The sequence below is a fragment of the Chelonoidis abingdonii genome, chromosome 11, assembly GCF_003597395.2.
Source record: "Chelonoidis abingdonii isolate Lonesome George chromosome 11, CheloAbing_2.0, whole genome shotgun sequence".
In the NCBI taxonomy this organism is placed as follows: domain Eukaryota; kingdom Metazoa; phylum Chordata; order Testudines; family Testudinidae; genus Chelonoidis; species Chelonoidis abingdonii.
Genome location: NC_133779.1, coordinates 47,962,272 through 47,981,209, shown reverse-complemented (window position 1 = coordinate 47,981,209; position 18,938 = coordinate 47,962,272). Strand labels below are relative to the sequence as shown.

Here is an 18,938-nt window from a genome sequence, read left to right as displayed (position 1 = left end):
ATCACGTCTACACTAAGGGTGCTACCACTTCAGTGCTGCCACTCTGCTGCCATAGTGTAGATGCTTCCTACCTCAACAGGAAGAGTTTTTCTGTTGCCGTAGGTAATCCGCCTCCCTGAGTGATGGGGAATCCTTCCATCAACCTAGTCCCTTCTACCCCAGGAGTAGGTCGGGCTTAACTATGGCGCTCGGGGTGTGGATTTTTCACACCCATGAGCAACGTAGGTGTGTCAACCTCATTTTCAGTGTAGATCAGACCGGGATGTAGAAAATAGAATCCGGCCCTAATGCCCAGGCCTGGTCTACCCCTAAAACTTAGGTTGACCTAACTGCATTGTTCAGGGCTGTGAAAAATTTTGCACCCTGTGTGACATAGTTAGGTTGACCTCACCCCAGGGGGTGTTGACGGAAGAATTCTTCCGATGACCTGGCTATTATTGTTTCTCGACGAGGTGGATTAACGGCATAGACGAACAAACCCCTTCTGTTGATGCAGGAAGCGTCCACACTACAGTGGCAGCTCCAAAGCAGTGTCACTGTTGTGTAGACACACCCCTTGATTCACAAAAGTGTGTAGGTGCCTAACTCCTGTTGGGTTCACACAGGGACTTTGTAACAGAGCCAGGAACTGAACCCATCTTCCCCATCCTATTCCTTACCTGCCTGATCAAACTTTCACTTTTTGTAGTGGAACCTGATCTGCACATTCCTTGTCTACACTAGAAAGTTTTGTAAGTTTAACCATACTGGTGAAACTAAACCGATGAACCCCTCCTAGAGTGGACGCAGCTGCGTTGGTATAAAAGAGCTTATTCGGGTATAGCTTATGCTGGTTCAGGAACAGCTGAATGTATAGGTATGAGATCCAGTTAGACTGGTGTAACTGCATCTTATACTGGCTAAAGTTATATTGATATAAAATCATTCACCTAACCAACCTAGCTATATCAGTATCACGCTTCCAGCGTCGACCAGGCCTGGTCTCCAAAGTGGTGCTGTTTGGAGGACACTGGGGTTGTTGCCGGGTGCCCAGACATAGGTTTTAATCATAGGGCTGAAGGCCCCAGGACTGGTGGCTGATATGCTCTATATTTTTAGTCAGGCTAGTGCTTTTAGCAGTTGCTCTGAGGCTGCAGAATTGCTCACTCAGTGGGTTGATGCATCAGGTTTGAAGTTGGAGGAGGACTTCTGAAAAGTGCTGCTTTGAAACTCATCCCCTTCCGTTCCCCAAGCCGGCCTCGCGGTAGGAGCTGAGTGATTATATAAGTGCGTTATTGACCCTGCCTCAGAAGTATATGACAACTAATACTGGGGTGATTTAAAACCCACATGGCCCCGTCCTCACGTCCTGGAACACACAGCGCTGTTGTCCGTGATCAATAGGCACTTTGGGTTCCTGTGTCCAATGCAATTTGAGGTACACCAAGAAAACCTCTCCTGCCTTTTGTGCCCAACCACTTCTGGTGCAGAAAGGCTCTCCGGGACAGTGACCTTCCTTGAATTGATGCTTGTGCCTCCCAGCGCCCGCAGCACCATCCCACTGCAATTGTACTTGGTAAATCACGTGCCTGGTAGTACCATGTGCTCCATCTGCAGGGCCTAAGCTTTTGGCCCGTGCCAGTCCGGGAACAAGGCTCACTAAATGAACCTCCCTTTTATACTGTACGCCATGAGCCTGATTTTCAAAAGCGCTGAGTCAATGGGAGCAGTGGTTGCTCATTACCCCTAAAAATCTGGCTCGATGAGGATATAGATCATACTCAAACCATATCCCACATCCAAACTCAGTGATAGTTAGGGTCCGGAGCTGACTCCATCTCTAGTTTGAATGAATTCATGGTTTGGTTTAACTTATGCAGTAGCTGGAATGTTGGGTCCCAGGGTTGAAAAGGTGACCTCCAGGACGTAGCATTGAAAATAAGGACCTGGTGTTTAAGGTTCTGTCCTAGGACTAAGGCACCCTGGATTCAATTCTCTGCTCTGCAACAGACTCCCTGTGTGACATTGGGCAGGTTATTTACATGCTCTGTGCCTCAGTTTCCCATAAACATTTTGGAGCAGGGGCTGTCTCTTATATGTATGTCCAGCACCCAGCACAAGGAGGAGCGGGTAGCCGGTGAGACCACTGGATGCTACTGCAAAGCAAATAGTTATACAGCATTGCCAGCTCCCAGGTGTTCAAAAACCATGGGTCAAACCCAAAACATGAGAATGACTCAAAAAATCATGAAATTAAAAAAAAAATAGATCAATCTTGGGTTCTTTTCATTGGACATGTGGTTACTGCCCTTTCAATGGGAAATGGATTTTTGTCAAAAATGAAAATGTTCAGAGAAGAAAATCTCAATCTTTAATTACATTTTCCCAGTCTTTCCAGGAATAAAGCCTTACCCCAAAAGCCCCTGGTGACATGGGCAATGCTTTGCTCTTTGGTGTAAGGGGCGATGCTGTCCTGCTGTTCAGAAAGATTCCTAATTGGTAAATCCTAGAAATCCCCATTTCATAGATGGGGAAACTGATTCACATTAGACAGGCAAAGTGAGTTACCAGAGATTACGTGGCAAATCAGTGGTACACCTAGGGACAGAACCCAGCAATCCGGATTTGCCAGCCTCACCTGCTTCAACCAGTAGACCAGGGCAGGCAACCTATGGCACGTGAGCTGATTTTCTGTGGCACTCACGCTGCCGGGTCCTGGCCACTGGTCCGGGGGGCTCTGCATTTTAATTTAGTTTTAAATGAAGCTTCTTAAACCTTTTAAAAACCTTATTTACTTCACATACAACAACAGTTTAGTTATATATTACAGCTTATAGAAAGAGACCTTCTAAAAATGTTAACATGTATGACCGGCACATGAAACCTTAAATCAGAGTGAATAAATGAAGACTCGGCACAGCACTTCTGAAAGGTTTCCGACCCCTGCAGTACGCCATACTGCTTTCCCAGAGCTGGGGCTAGAATCCAGGACTCCTGACTCCCAGCCCTCCCACCCCCCGAACCAGGGCCGGCTCCGGGCACCAGCGCAGGAAGCACGTGCTGGGGCGGCACATGCTAAGGGGCGACATGCCGTCTGTTCTTGGGGCGGCACAGTCTGGGCATGTGTTCCTGCTTTAACCATACCTGTATCCGAGGGTGGATGCAATTTTATCAGTACAAAAGTGCGTATATTGGTATAACTGTTCCTGGACGGGAAGAGGAATAAGCGATACTGGGATAAGGCACCTTTATACTGCTACAACTGCGTCCACGCTAGGGCGTTGAATCACTGTAATGACACTGGTGTAGTTAAAGCTGTACAACTTTTGGGTGTGTGCACATCCTCAGTGAGTCTCCCTGAGTTTGTGTATTTGTTCCAGACTAGTCTGAAAAGTCCCAAGTGTGCAGGCATCCTCTGGCTCTGACCAAGCCCCCTGCGTCTGGATCTCTCACCACCATTTACCCGAGTGCCCAATGCTCCCACTGAGTAGTCTTTTCCAGGGCCCCGGCACAAACGTCCACCCACCATGCAGCGGAGTGGAAGAATCCGGCCCTGGGGGTTTATTTACCAGTTCCCTTTCCATCACGAGAGAGTGGGGCGATAGAGACAGGATGGTTATGGTGCATGGAAGTTCAGGGGCCATGCATGTGTGGGTGTGGACGTCGGAAGGATTTTTGGTCCAGGTAATGCTAGACTGCCTTGCTTCTGATCAGCTAGAAAGGCCCCCCTACACACTGTGGTCACTGCTCCTTTGGCTGCAAAGGAAGCGAACCAAGCGACTGCTTTCTACAGCTGTTTCCAGGCAGGCTGCTTTGGCTTCTCCCATCCCCCCCGCCCCGCGCTTTACCACCTCCCTCTAGTTTTACATCTGTCTCTGCCCTTTAGACAGGCCCAGTTCTTTCTGTCACTCTAGGACAGTGTTTGGGGAAAGGGAGAGGGGTTGGCTCATTCCCTCTATGGTGCTGTCAGTGACAGATTGGGGACAGTTGTTGAGGCGCTGGCGAGGGGTGGGGGGGAGGAACACGGGACACAAGACGGCTTTCCTGCAGGGTTGGGACTGGCTCCCTTGTCCTCAGAGCTTCCTTTCAGACGCCCAGGGCTGAGCATACGTGGAAAAGGACGCAGCCATCCTGTCTCCTGTAAGTACCTCTCACTCTTTCCACTGGGGAGTTTAAAATTAGCAGCTTCTTTTTTTAAAAGAAAACCAAGCGTTGCTTTAGCTTGACCAGCCCAGCTGGGTTAGGGTTTTTGTTTTTTTTTTGGTGTTTGGTTTTAAGCTTGCATGACGCTCCAGTGGCCCATGGGGTTTAGGAGACAACTCAGCAGTCAACACCCCCCCACCAGATCAGCTTTCAGAGAGACTGCCCTGTGCTGAGAGACCATGCTGTGTTCAGTCGTCTTATCTATTGTCACCCTCTGGGTTTGTTGCATTGTTGCTTTAGCTGGAGGGTTTGTTATTAATATTAGTAGTAACCATGAAACAGACCTTCGGTGTGTGTGTTTCTTCTTGAGTCGCTTCCTGAGCAAAGTCAGGAGCTTGTTTTGATGTGTATTACGGTAGCACCCTGATGCCCCACCTGGGATCGGGGCCCCGTTGTGCAAGGTGCTGCACAGGCACATAGCAAGAGACTGTCCTTGAAGAGCTTGCGGTCTAAATAGACCAGACTGACAAAAAGGTGGAATGGGGAAACCGAGGTGCCGAGCGAGGAAGGGTCTTGCCCAAGTGGGCCAGTGGCAGAGCCAGGAAAAGAACTCAGTCTTGCGAGTCTTGGTCCAATGTACTAGCCGCTTGGCCATGCTGCCTAACAAACAAAAGCCCAGCCATGCGGATAAGAATGTTGAGGGCATGGGAATGTTGTCCCTACCCCTAACTAAAAACAGGCATCCTGACATCCACAGAAGTTTGCATCGTGGGGGGGGAGGGAACCCCTTTTCTTCCAGAAAGAGGAACGCCGCTGCTTTAAGAAGTCAAATAACTCCCATCTCTTAGGGACCAAGGATGTTTAGAAAGACCAGCTTCAGTGGACACCCTCACAGCACTTTGGTGTTGGCTCTGCTAGGAGGCTCACCCTGGGGAATGGCTCTTGCCAAGCTAGATCCGATAGCCCCTGCAGGAGTCTGTTCTGGCGTAAGCAGGGAATGGGAGACCTAGCTGGTGTGATTCTTAAACTGTAAGCTTCTGGGGGCAGGGAATGTCTTTTTGAAATGTATTTGTACAGCACCTAGCGCCATGGGGTTCTGATCCATGGTTCCTATGCTCTATGGTAATACAGCTGATTAATAATAATAAATTCCTGGTTGCCATGAAACCCATAGAGTTATGGCAGTGTGGGAGGCAAGTTATACTGAAGGCTATTAGGGGCAGGAACTGTCTTTTCTTTGTTGGTGCATACAGCACTTGGCACCATGGGACCGTGATCCTTTATGGGCGAAAGGGGGGCCTTTAGGTGCTCCTGCAGTACAGATAATAAATTAGGGCAGTGCGGAGAATCAACCGGCTCAGGAAGCCCCAGAATAGGGGAGACATAAGCTGCTCCCCCTACTCTCCATGGGACAGCGTAGGGATGAATATCTGCATCTAATCTCAGCGTGGCAGCTCTCAAACATACTAAGACGGTCAATTTCAGGGCTGTGACAGCAGCCCGGAACATGCTGCGAAAGAAAACAGGAAGCAGGGTTGGGAGCAACCCACTTTATTTACTAGGTTTTACCCAGGCTGTTTATAGTGGTTCCTCTGAGGTCTTTTTTTTTTTTTTTTCCTTTAACACCCTTCTGCAAAAGCAATTGCACAGGGCTGTTTTGTTTCCATCAGGTTTGTTATATTGCAGAGTGGAAATTTACACCTTGGGTGGGACGGTGAATGTGTCCGGAGCTGGATTCCTTCCAGAATTACCCAGATTTCCCTGAACTCAGCACCCACCACTGAGGGGGTAAGAGTTTCCGAAGAGATCAGCACCCAGGTAGGCCCCTAAGTAAGGTGGAGATTTCAGAAGCACTCAGTGGCCAACGTGCCGATATGGAGCTATTTCTGTGGGTGATAAGATGGGAGCTGAGGTCTTCTGAAAAATCTGGCCTTGGATTTTTGTTGTTAATGACCCCTAGCTCTTTTTGTCAGTGGACCTCAACACGTTTTACAAAGGAGATTGGCATCATAATCACCCCCATTTTGTAGATGGGGAAACTGAGGCATAGAGAGGGGAAGTAACTGGCCCAAGGTCAGAACCAAGCGTCACACTCAGGTCTCCTCAATGAGTCCCAGTCAACCGTTCTAGCCACTTGACCAGCAATACTCAGATTGAGGTGCAGCAGCCAAGAGTGTCTCTTTAATGTGCCTCTTGCAGCAATTTGCAGCACGTGATATTAAAACACTGGGCGATTTAATTATTAAAGAGTCTAAGTTATTAACCAATCAGGATACTTTTACTGTGTTATTAACCAATTGTAACTGATAAAATACTAATAATACTTGGTCAGTCGTTGTTGCTGTGAGAATTTTTATATATATACACAATTAATTCACACTATTGTGGCTCTTCCGGGTAACGTTGATTGCTAATTTAGCTCCTGAACCACTTGGAGAACAACGGTGCGCCGTCGTGCAAGGTGCTGTACAAACGCCGAATAGTAGACAGTCCCTGTCTTGCAGAGCTGACAGTCAAATAGAGACTGCAAACACAGGGTCGGGGGAAGGGGTAGAATGCACATATTTTGCGTGATCACGTATGCTGAGTTCTGTGAAAACTTCTGGCCTAATTATACTGGATCAGATAGGATTGTTGGCTACCTGAGGGTCTCCCAGCAGGCTGTTTTGGAAATCCCAGCTGAAAGCTGAAGGCTGGTGGTCTCTGCTGCCTAGACCTATTCGTGAAGCAGGAGCATAACATGTAGCAGAAGAAAAAATCATCAGGCAAGGACCCAGAATCAGGGTGATAATCTTCTAATGATGGGCCTGGTTTTCTAGTACCTTGTGCCATAATTTTGTATCTGTGCAAAGTTGGGGAGATTTCCCCAAATTTGTTGCTTTAAAGAAGAGCAGAGGTCCTCTCTTCTTCTGTTTTTTTCCACTTCTCTCGTTACCATGGTATCTGAGCACCTGCCAAGCTGGGTATCAAGCGATAGGACTGGCATTGTTCATGTGGATCTCTTTCCTTTTTTTTCCTTTTCCTCTCTGCAGGGGAAAAATTGTGTGTGGATTTTTTGGGGCGTTTTCTCTGGAGGAGGGTTCGTTTTGGGGGGTAGGAGGAATGGGTAATTTAAAATTTCAAAACCAAAAAAATAACTGGATAGGTTGAAAAATTGGAGATTCCAAACCAGTTTGCTGGTCCACTCCCAATTTTTATATCCCTTTAACTGTATCTGCTTAGAAGCTACAGACATGCCCAGTGTGGAGGCAGTTATACTAATATAAAAGTGCATATACCATGAACTGTGTGTCAGCTGGCTCCTGAGCATGATGTCCTGTATGCTTGGATCAGTGAAGACCAGGTCAGCGCACCTCGTGTGTGAACAGAACATGGTAAATCCTGGCTCTCTCTTCACTGACCTCTCTTTTAAGCCTCACGCTCTACGGGAAGCAATACGGCCCCGCGGGTGGGACACTGGGCTGGCAATTGGGAGCCCAGGGTGCTAGTCCTCTTCTGTTTGCTCTGTGATCTTGTGCATGTCACTTCTTCTCTCTGATTCTCACTAGGTGGGTAATTGATGCTTGCTTCTCTTCCTAAAGCTCTTGAGGGTTATGGTTGATTAGATCTAAGTTTTGTTATGTCTTAATAATCTCACTGTTACTGTTACTGTGGAGGCTATGGTGGAAAGGCAACGTAAAGAAAACCAATGCGTATTCCACAGAATTTCAAACATTTCTATCTCCAGTGGACAGGACGTTGCACTGGGAATCAGGACTCCTGATTTCTATACTGGCTCTGTGAGTGACATTGGAAGAATTCTTCACCTGTCTTGTCCTTTTAGACTGTTAGCTCTTTGGGGTAGAGGCTATCAAGCGTGGTGATCTTGGCTGGAGTCTCTAGTCACTGCTGAGATATAAATAATAATAATGAAGATGTAAAAAGCTCCATGAAAAACTAAAGAACAAAAGCTCCTAAGAAGGAAAACAAGGTCTTGTTCAAATTCTTTTCCCATCCCCTCCAATCCAAAAAACAATTAGACTGTGGAACTCATTGCCTCAAGAAGTAACTGAGGACAAGAGTGTAACAAGATTAAAAAGGGATTGGACATTGATATGGATATCAAGAATATCCAGAGTTGTCATAATTACATTCTGGAGGAGATTCTAAACTTCAGTATTCAGGCTTAAAACAAAGGGAGACCAGGACAACCCAGATCTATTGCTGGTGGGTTCTCACACCTTCCTCTGCAGTACCTGTAGCACCCAGGATACTGGGCAAGTTGGACCTCAGGCCTGATCCAGCCTAGGGAGCTCTCTGTTTTTATCTTTAAAATGACTGTGTCCATACAAACGAGCTAATACATTTTTACTTAGAGTGACAGAGCAAGGAATAGAACCCTTCCTGTCATCGACCTTGGACACATGAATTTCCATCCTGTGTCTCAGTTTGTTCAGTTTTGAGAAACTTACAATGACCTTTCACGTCCCTGTTTGCTGTCTTTTATGCAAACAAATAGAGCTGAGCACATTTCTTTGTCTCAAAGTTTTTTTCGACATGAAAAGTCTCCCCCTCCCCCAAATGAAAATGTTCACAGCAAGTTTTCATTTCTATCCAAATATGTCTGGGTTTTGAAAACTATAGTCTATGAAAAATATTTTTAAATGAAAATTGTTTCTTTAAAAGATTTTTTTTTGCAGTACATACGTTTTCTGAACAGCTCCAGTGATCAAGCACATCAGACATAAATTTAATCCTTTATCTGTCACCCGTAAATGACCACAAACAACTTCTGAGCACCTTACTGTCTTTAAGGTATTTATCCTCATAACATCTCCCTGAGGTAGGGCCATAATATTATCTCTGTTCAACAGACAGAGACACAGAAAATTTCCCAAGATCGTGCAAGAGTAGAGAGCTGAAGGCAGGTTTTCTGAGCTGTAGGCTAACACCTTAACCACTAGACAGTTCTTGCTTCCCTCTGTCCCTGCTTGAAAGGCTTTGCTATCTGCATTCCTGAGGCAGCTTGGGCAAGCTCAGCTCTTGATTTTCTCTTTCAGGCCAGTTTGTAAGCATATGCAGCCATAAGCCATGGCCATCCCATATGGCCAGCAAGTGATGCTTCCATATGGAGCCGCTCTCAGTCTTTTCTCAGTTCATCAGCCCGTGAACTAGCATGAACTCCACCATCCTAGAGTGCTGGTTTCTTCACCCCAGGGATGTGCAGTGATGTTTTTGGTTTGGAAGCCATGTAAGGGGGTCTCATTTGAATTTACGATACATAAAGTAATGCTGTTTCAAGTAAAGCCATTTAGTCTTGTGGAACTCTGTTTATCGGCGAGATGGCTGAAGGCCAGATTTCCTTGCTGAGTCAGTCCTGGGTTCCGTTCCCTGCTCTGGAAGATAATTGGGTCTGGTGGTTAGAGTAGGGGACTGGGAGTCAGGACTCCTAGGGAACCAGCTCTGGGAATGAATGTAGCCTGCTGTGAGTCTGTTTCTGGCTTTGATAGGAAGTGTGTCTATGCAGGGGTTCTATTACCAACTGCATGATTTTGGCCTAGTCTCAGGTGCCTCTGTTTTCCCATCTGTGCAATGGGTATATTTACCCTCCAAGGTACATTGACTGTCTGTCTGGTTGCCAGTAAGATTTCCTTTGGCGTTGGTTCAGCAGTGACTCAGAAGGAATAGCGCCACTTAATGAATCACTGTTTCCTCTAACTACAGAGGCCTCCCTGCCGAATGTTCCTCTGGTAGGCCTGCTTTGCTGGTGGGAGCTGGCAGGATGACTGACTGAGTTCAGGCCATGAGAATAGCTTCATCCATCCATGACTCCCCTTAAATGCTGTGATAGGAGATGTTAATATTCATAACACAGCTATTGCCTTTGCTGGCTTTTGGGATTTGAAGCGTATCATTTCCACTGGGGTGGCTGAAGAACTTGGATTTTGGCAAGAAGTATCATGAACTGGCATGTGTATGAGAGAGAGCGCTTGAGCATGAGAGAGCTGCCCTCTACTGGATGGAATCAAAACAGCCCAGCTATGTATCATATACCCTATACTGCTGAGCTTTAGTGGTGATTCTCCTTTTGCTTAGGCGGCAGAGACCTGCTGTTTTGGAGCAATAAGATTAAGAGTCTAACCCCACTGTCACCATCAAGAACACACTACATGTTCATGTTTTGCAGGACAGAGGCAGCTAGCGGGCCACTGATTTGCATCAATAGTTTGCCAGCCTGCTTCTGCAAGGAAAAATTCCTTTCTTCTAAGAGGACTGGACAAGAATGGGATTAAAAATCTTCCTTATAAAAGCAGATCTGGTCTGGGGTAGCCTTCTTCGCAAACAAGAAACATTATGCAGTGAGTCTGGATGAAATGTTCTTCAGTACCTTGACATGGGACAAGCTTATTTATTTTAATTTTCACTTCCAGTTTGTCCCAGCTCAACCCATGTAATTTACAGGCAGCAGGGCCAGTTATGCAGAGCAGGGGGGACAGGTTCTGTGTGTGTGTGTCTGTAGAATATGTTTCCTATGAATGAGTGGCAACAGCTGATAACCAGCTGTCTCTTTGCATTTCAGTTCCTTAAAGAGCCAGGGCCTGATTCTCATTTGCACCAAGCCTCCTTTGTATCAATCTGGCTTTGATGTGGATGTCAGTGCGCCCCTTTACATTGCCAGGCTGGGTGTAAAGAGGCCTTAGAGATGAGGATCATTTCTCAGGTTCCCTCGTCAGCCTTTTCCTCATAGACATACGTGAGTGGGGGCTGTTAATGAGTTAGGGGACGGAGCTGTATCTCTTACTGGCAGGTGGGAAGGGCCATTGTCCAGGCTGGCCCGGGGATGTGCCTGTGAATCGCTCGCGTTCCTTTGAATGCGGTAATAGGCACGACCGAATGTACCTTGTCATCATGCAGTCACATGCCCTGGTGGAGACATGAGTCATGCGGCTGAAGGCAAAAGGGACCCATCCCCTGGGCTCAGTTTTCTCTGCCCCTTGTGTGGTCAAAAGCACCGGTGCAGAAGGCGTGCAAAACACTACTTGATTTGGATTTGGTGGTATTAAGCCTGCTTTGCCCTGGTGCCAATGGCTACACAAGATGCCGGGCAATGGAAAATCAGGCCTATTATCACAGAGCAGCGTGGCAGGAACCCCGATATCCACGCACCCCCAGAAGGGAAAGTTCAGAATCTAGGTATAAATGTCATGGCTGAACCCCCACCAGATAAATAAATAAATAAATAAATAATCTGGATCCCTTGAAAATCGAGAGGTTCAAAGCCAGGTTTTGAACTACGTGACTACTACTCTAACTTGTCACTATGTTACATCTCCTTTCGCCTTCTCTTGGTTGACAATAACAGCAGTTGGTATCAGAATGCTAGACCTGAGAGGTGGTGTGGTCTAGCAGCTAGGAGACTGACTTGTGTGTCAGGGTCACTTCTCATTGCTGCTTCTGGGTGAGGTTAGGTGGCTAATTGTGCCTCTGGTGCATTGTCTGCTTAGACTATAAGAAGCTTGTCTGGGCAAGGGCTGCCTCTCTCTGTGTCTGTGTAGCTGTCGCGCCTAGCACATTGAGGACCACTACTATTTGTTACTCAGATTATTGTAGCACCTGTGAGCCCCCATTATGGATCAGGACCCAGTTGTGCTCGGTGCTGTGCAAACACACCACACACACAGACAGTTGCTATCCTTTGATCTTGGTTGATCACCCTCGGTTCCACTGCAGTACAAAAAATAATGAATAAATGCATCAGAAACCTGATCCCCTTTATTTACAACAGCTCTGCCTGCTGGAAATCTTCTCTCTCGTGCCTAAAGGAACTCTGTGTTTTAACTTCCAGCACGACTGGTTCTACAAAATCTCACAGTACGTAAAGCAAGGCTTTGAACTGGCCGGGTTTGAGCTGATTAGAGGATCAGTGGGGGAACAGAGGGAACTATGTACGCTTCTGTATTTCATTTGTGTACATGATCTGGATTGATTTGATCAGTGCTTCACATACGAATGCAATTAACATTTGGGTAAGGCAAGTAAAACCCACAGCCCCGTAATGTTTATGAGGGCAGGGGACTGGACTCGATGACCTCTCGAGGTCCCTTCCAGTCCTAGAGTCTATGAATCTATGAATTATTGTTATATTATTGGCAAAGATTTTCAAAAGTTACTAAGGATTTTGGATGCCCAACTTGAAACATATTAAAGATGCTTGGTTTTTCGAGGAGATCCAGAATGACAGCCCTTTCTACCTCTAAACTCCTACCAAGCTCCTCCCCTCAGAAAATCAAACCAAAGCCCCAATCCCAAGCAGAATTTTGAGTCTGAAAATGGAGAAGTGCCAGAGACTCCATGAAATCTAGTAGAGACTTTGGTATTGCTGTTGGTGGTTCATGGTCAGATACTGAGGTGGTGAATCACAGTATAAAATACAATGATAGAGACACCGCGTAGCTATTAGTTGTACATCAGTAGCACCTTGGCCAGGGAAAAAATACCCAAAGTGGTAATCAAAAACGGATCACTGGAAAATGAAAATAATAACTGGAAAATTGTAACAGGAAATTGAAAATGATAACTGAAAGAACCCTGGCAATTAGAAAATGAGAAAAAAGTGGATAACTGGGAAAATAAAAACGAAAACAGTTAAAAAAAAAATCCCCCCCCGTTTTTGAGAAGAAACATTTGGAAAATGGAAAACAATGAGAAAATCAAAATGATTTTGTAAAATTGTTATATTTGAAAAAATGGCCACATTTAACTGAAAAAATTTTTTTCAAACCAAAAATTTCAGCCAGCTCCAATCACTGCGAATGTGCCATTGGCTTGAGCCATAATCCTCAGTTGCTGCCTTGTGACCTATAGCATTATTAATATTATTCATTATTGTGGTAGTACCATTCATGGAGCAGGACTCCATTGCGCTAGGCCCTGTACAAACATAAAACATCTATTCTGTTCTGTTCTATTCTATATAGATTCTTCTTCTGCCTTCATCACTGTAATAGCTGAGTGCCTGGCAGTAAAGCAGGAAGCGATATAGCTAACATCTGGTGGACATGGGTGCTGTCCATCCAGAGATCTCTCTGAGAAGGAAGAGCTGAGGGTAATGGACCTGATTCTCCTCTCATTTATGTTGGTGTAAATCAGGAGTGTCTCTGTTGAATGGGGCCTGATTCTTGTTGCTCTGCAGCCTGTGCGGTCAATTACAACAATGCAACGTGGGATGTAGAATGGTACCAAATCAGAACGGTAGCATTTCCCACCCACTTTGCACTGGTCTGAATGACTGAACAAGGTGCTGGGCAACAGAGAATCAGGTCCAGTGGAGTTTCCCTTGGGTAAAACCCACGCATCGGAGAGGACAACCAGCTGCTATGATTCTTGGGGGAAAACCCAACGCTCACTATGGATAGCCCCTAACTTTTCTTCAGAACATATTCTCCTCTTTGCAGCCTATAATGCTTCTTAACTTGGTGTTTTCCCTTGGTTCCAAACTCTGTTGCACAAGATTTGACTTGGGGGCGAGAATCTCATTCTTCTCAGGCCCTTCCATACTGTCCTTGGGGTCATTTCCTTCGTCCCCTTTCTAAACTGCTGTCCCACTCGCTGCCTTTCTCATGCAGTCGGTTCACTGAAGTCCTTCCACTGATTCCCATGGCCCAGGGGTTAGGATTTGAGAGACCTTGATTCAAATCCCTGTTCTACCCCAGACTTCTTGTGTGACCCTGTGTAAGTCACTTAGTCTCTCTTCACCTTCTGTTCTATAGAGGTTCTTATGGCCTAGTCCCACCTGCTGCACAGAAGGTTGTGAAGAATAAACATATGAAAGATTGCCAGGTTCTCAGATACTGTGGTGATGGGGGCAGAGAAGTAGCTTAGGTAGGTGGATAGGATCGTGAAGTACATGTCGTGCTCAGGTTCTGTCACCTGGATCTGAGCCATGGACCTACCCTGCCTATTGTCTTTAGGCTTCCATGGCTTTTTGTCTGTTTTTCTGTCAAGTGTTGTTTCCAGCTAGGGCGGGGGGACAGACGAGCATCGATCTGTGCAGTCCAGTGCCAGTGATGTTCTTGGGATCAGGGAGCAGGAGGCACTAAAACAGCAGTGCAGCTCGTGCAACTTTTCCTCGCCCAGACATGAAAGCAAACTGCACTTCGTCCAGTCTCCTGGCTGCTGGGGTGTGTTTCCTGGGTCTCCGAGCTTCGGTCACGTTCCTGGACGAAGTGTTATAAGCTCACCGCGCAGCTCGAGCTGCCTTCCTTTGCCTTGATGTCTCTTCCTTAAGATCCAGGCCGAGTGAAGCAAATGATACAAACAGATGCTTGGTGGTTCCCCAACCCCAGTGTGAAATATTCAGGCTTATGACGCACCTTCTCTGCCATACAAAAGGGAGAATGTGCTATATCTCTATAAGACACCTTGATACTGAACTGCATCCAGGGGCTGTGAAACTTTGACTGTATTGGCACAGATAAAGTGGCACAACTTTTGTGCGTAGACAAGGCTTGAGTCTGTAGACAGCTAACTAGGTGATAAGAGTGGTCAGGGTGGTTAGGCAGCTTAGCTCACTGGTCAGGGCAGGTGTGCAGGGCTACATCTGAGATCGCTATCGAGATCCTTCCGTGGTATGTCAAATTTTAGCTTTGATGAGGTCTCAGTTTCAGATGCCATAGATAGTAAATGGTCAGTGCCAGCCAATCTGACTTAAAAGGTGCTAGGGGATGGAGCGGCGTTGCCTAGTGGTTAGAGATGGAGGGAAGGAAGACACGGCCAGGACTGGGTTACTGTTGTCTCCACAATCGCATCTCTGCAAGACTTTAGGCAGCTTGCTCTGTGCAAACCATTTCCCTACTTAAACTCCTGTTTGACTGCAGCTTATCCTGCTGATCCATCTGGAGCCACTTACGTGGTGGTATATGATTATTATTATTATGTATTTTCCAGTAGTGGCTAGAGGCCCCAATGGAGACCAGGGTCCCGCTGTGCTAGGAGCTGTACAAACACAAAGTATAAGGCGATCCCTGTCCCTAAGAAGTTACAGTCTAATTAGACAGGCCAGAGAAAGGCTGGGAGAGGAAAGAGAAGCACAGAGCGGAAATGATTGGCCCAAGGCCCCTTGGCAGGTCAGTATAACTGCGTCTACACCAGGGCTTTTGCCAGGATAGAAATGTGGCCAAAACAAATCACACCCCTAACTAGAGCTGTGTGAATAAGGGACTTTTGGATTCACTTGCAAATGCAGGGGAGGAAAAGAATTGTGTCGAGTCAAACTACAAATGAATTTTTTCAAACTTTTCAGTGAACAGACAAGCTGAAAAATGTTTTGTTTTGAACAAAGCATTTCATTCAGATGAAATCAACATGCCTGGGTTTGATTTTGACTCACTTAAAGCATTTGTAATTTTTTAAAGGAAATTAAAGGAACTGTAGAAACAAAAAGTCACTTCAGGCTGAAAAATCAAAACATTTTGATTTTTTTCTAGGGTTTTTTTTTATATTTTGGACTGAAACAATTTGGCCAAATTGACACAAACTCACAGAACATTCAGGCATCACCAAATCTGCATTTTTTCACCTCCTCTCCTCTTCCCCCCACTCCCAAGTTGTGTGTGAAAAATTTCACCTGGCTTTACCTGTAACATTGCTACACCTGTGAAAGTTTCTAGTGGAAATCTGGCCTGTGAGGAAGTCCTGCTTTTGCTCTTGAGATCACTGGGGAAATTCCACTGATAGTCTCCTGCTTTACCCCAGCGTGGATGAGACCAGAATCCAGCCTATAATCGTGTGTGTGTGTTAATGAGCCAACCTCTCATCTGTCACATTAAACCTCCTCATTACCAGGTATCTAAATTTTGCTCTGACAATAGTGACAGGGGAAACGGCAGCGATCCTGCCATGGCATTGGGCTCTGGGGAGTTGGCAGGTGGTTATTTCATGCCCTGCAGGGAGCCGAGAGGGGTGGGCGAGGGAGTGATTTTAATGGGCTCTTGCTTCCCTTCATTTAGAAAAGTGTAGTTAGTGCAGAGGAAAATTACCCAAGTTCCCGGCTCAGGAGCTGACGATTGATAAAGACCGCTAGGGAAATGAAACAGCAACTCCGAATGAGACTTCTGCTCCCCCCTTCCCCTCCTCCTGCTGGAGAAGAAACTACAATTCAGGCTGCAAATAACTCAGGCAACTTAGTTCAGCTTGCTCTTGGCTTGTCAGCCTGGTGATTGGAGCACGGTGCTGGGAGTCAGGATGCCTGGGTTCTCTGCTGCCTCTGGGAGGGAATGTGGTTAGAGTAAGATGCTTGGAGACAGGACTTCAGGGTTTTAGTCCTATGCTCCGTTCTGGATGCCCCAAGACCTTGGGCAAACCGCTGGCCTCAGTTTACCGCCTTGTGTGATGGGAACGATAATCACTGCACACGAGGGCGCTGAGGCACAAAGTACTTTGGGACATGCCATGTGCTGTCCCCGGTGAATAGCCATCAGCAGCCACTGAACGCTGGAGAGTTCAGGATCCAGATGTGGAAACTTGTTCCAGCCCCGTAACGGGCGGAACCAGAACTCCAGATCTGAATGTGAGGCTTAGGCTCCAAACTCTGGGCCTCAAGTCCATTTCACGGTTCTTCAGATCTTGCCACATTTCACAGTGTCGGCTTGGCTCAGTCACTGGGTGAGAAAACCAGCAGGATGTGGTGCCGGCAGGGCTCTTCTGTCAAGGGCACCATGTCTAGCTGGGGGGATCACGTAGGGTGCCAGAGTGTCGTGGCCACTCTGCCCTTCCTCTGCCAGGCTGCTGGTCTGAAAAGGTTGGGAGTCACTGTGCTACTATTGAGACCAAGCCAGAATTTCACTTACCCGGCTCTGGCATTTGATGGGATGCTAGAAGGGCAACTTAACCAAAGGACTATATACCCCATATGCTGCCCCACTGGTTTCTAGGCTTGATCCAAAGCCAATGGGAGTCTTTTTACTGTCTTCAACGGGATTTGGATCTGGCTGCAGACACTTAGGAGGAGCGTTGGCAAGACGACGTCTGAGCCCCACGCTTCTATTTCCCTCCCTCCGGATCCTCAACTGGTGTAAATGGGCCAAGGATTTGGCCCATGCAACTGAAGCTGGGAAAATGCTGTGGCTAGCTGACCCGATTGCATTTCTCTGTGAGCAGGAGAGGATCAGCTGTCTTTCCTTGGGAAACCACTCAGGATAATGAGTTACAGATCCTCTCTTGCCCAGAGTTTCTAAACTCTCTCTTGGAGTCTTTTCTCGGCCTTTGCTCAGGGTCGAAAAACTCAGAGCCGACCAGCTCTTGGTGGGCTCTGAACAGGAGTCGCGGACGTGCCTGCAATATCGCTCTCAGAGATCACTGGTTAGAATCGCCGGCTGCCAGCTGTCCTTTCCAGAAAGCAGCTGCAGCATTTACAATCCCGAGCCTGATTCTCAGTTACACTAAAGCCCCTTTAGGCCATGCTGGCAGTGCTCTGAGTGGGTGCAGATGGCCCCCACTGATTTCTTCCCTCCTCTCTCAAGGCAAAGGATCTCCCTGGTTAGTGTGGTGATGGCATATCGGTCTACTCCCAGCCCTTGGTGCATGGGTGTGGATGGTGTGCACCATGCTGTGGTTATTTTAAGGCCTGGTCTATGCTTAAAAATTTGATCGACCCTGCCACGTTGCTCAGGGCTGGGGAAAATTTCAAACTGCAGTCAGGTCAACCTGACCCCTGGTGTAGGCGTGGCTAGGTCGACAGAAGGATTCTTTCGTTTCCCTAGCTACTGCCGCTCAGAGAATTGGATTAACTTTGTCAGCTGAAAATCCCCTTCCGTTGATGGAGGAAGTGTCTGCATTATGGCGCATAGCTGTGCTGCTGGAGTGTATGTTACAGCCATCCTGAGTTAGTACTAAAGCAGGTTAAAGCAGAGAAGGGGGAATCAGAGAACCTGGATTCTGTCCCCAGTTCTGGGGCTGTGTGAGATTTAGGGGGCTAAAGTAGGGGGCTGGGAGTCAGGACTCCTGTGTTCTATTACCACCTCTGGCCAAGTCACATGTCATCTCCATGCCTCAGTTTCCCCATCTGTACAATGGGGATTATGTTTCCTTACTTCAGGGGGTGTTGTGTTACATTAATAATAATCCTTTGCTCTCATCTAGTGCTTTTCATCCATAGATCTCAACACACTTTACAAAGGAGGTCAGTGTCACTGCCTTCATGTTACAGATGGGGAAACTGAGGCACAGAGAGGGGAAGTGATTTTCCCAAGGTCACCCAGCAGACCAGTGGCTGAGCTGGGAATAGAACTCAGGTCTCTGGAGTCCTAGACCAGTGTGCTATCCACTAGGTCCCACTACCATTAATGTTTATGAGGTGCTCACTTCCTGTAGCAATGAATGCTATGGAAATGCTTACAGATAAAGAACCGCTGTCCTACAGAAATGCAAAGGGAGGGAGTTGATCGTTCTAACTGCTGTGTGCTGTGGTAAAAGGCAGTGAGCATGATTTCCTAGTGCTCTACAACTCTGGCAGTCATTTGCACCAGTGCAAAGTGTGGATACATTTCACACTCTCTTTACACGGGTGCAAATGACTGCACAGTGTGTAGGGCGGCAGAGACGCGGGCCTGGTATATTCATCATTCCTTCCCCTTCCCTTCGGCACCCCTCCCACAACGCACACACTGGTTTTCAAATGTTGTGCTTTTCTCCACAGAGTCTGTAGATCTTGGCATGGGCTGTGGTTTTGTTATAGCTCAGCAGAGCTGACTGTGCAGCTGGCATCTGCTTTTCTCCAGAGAATGCCTGAATCTGGGTCAGGAATATATGTATCTTTTAAAATTCCTCAGGGACCTTAT

At 46.9% G+C, this 18,938-nt stretch overlaps 1 protein-coding gene across 10 annotated transcripts in view; it reads left to right on the top strand.

The window, feature by feature from the left end:
- MEF2D (myocyte enhancer factor 2D) overlaps positions 1-18,938 on the top strand; it is a 177,650-nt gene that overhangs the window by 58,216 nt on the left and 100,496 nt on the right. The window contains exon 1 of one of the 10 annotated variants that reach the window (XM_032792118.2): positions 3,338-3,663. The exons of 8 other annotated variants lie outside the window; for them this stretch is intronic. The gene's annotated coding sequence lies outside the window, so the exon portion shown is untranslated. Of the gene's footprint in view, positions 1-3,337; positions 3,664-3,851; positions 4,120-18,938 lie in introns of those variants that run through there. One more of the 10 variants, XM_032792117.2, reaches the window with a different exon arrangement.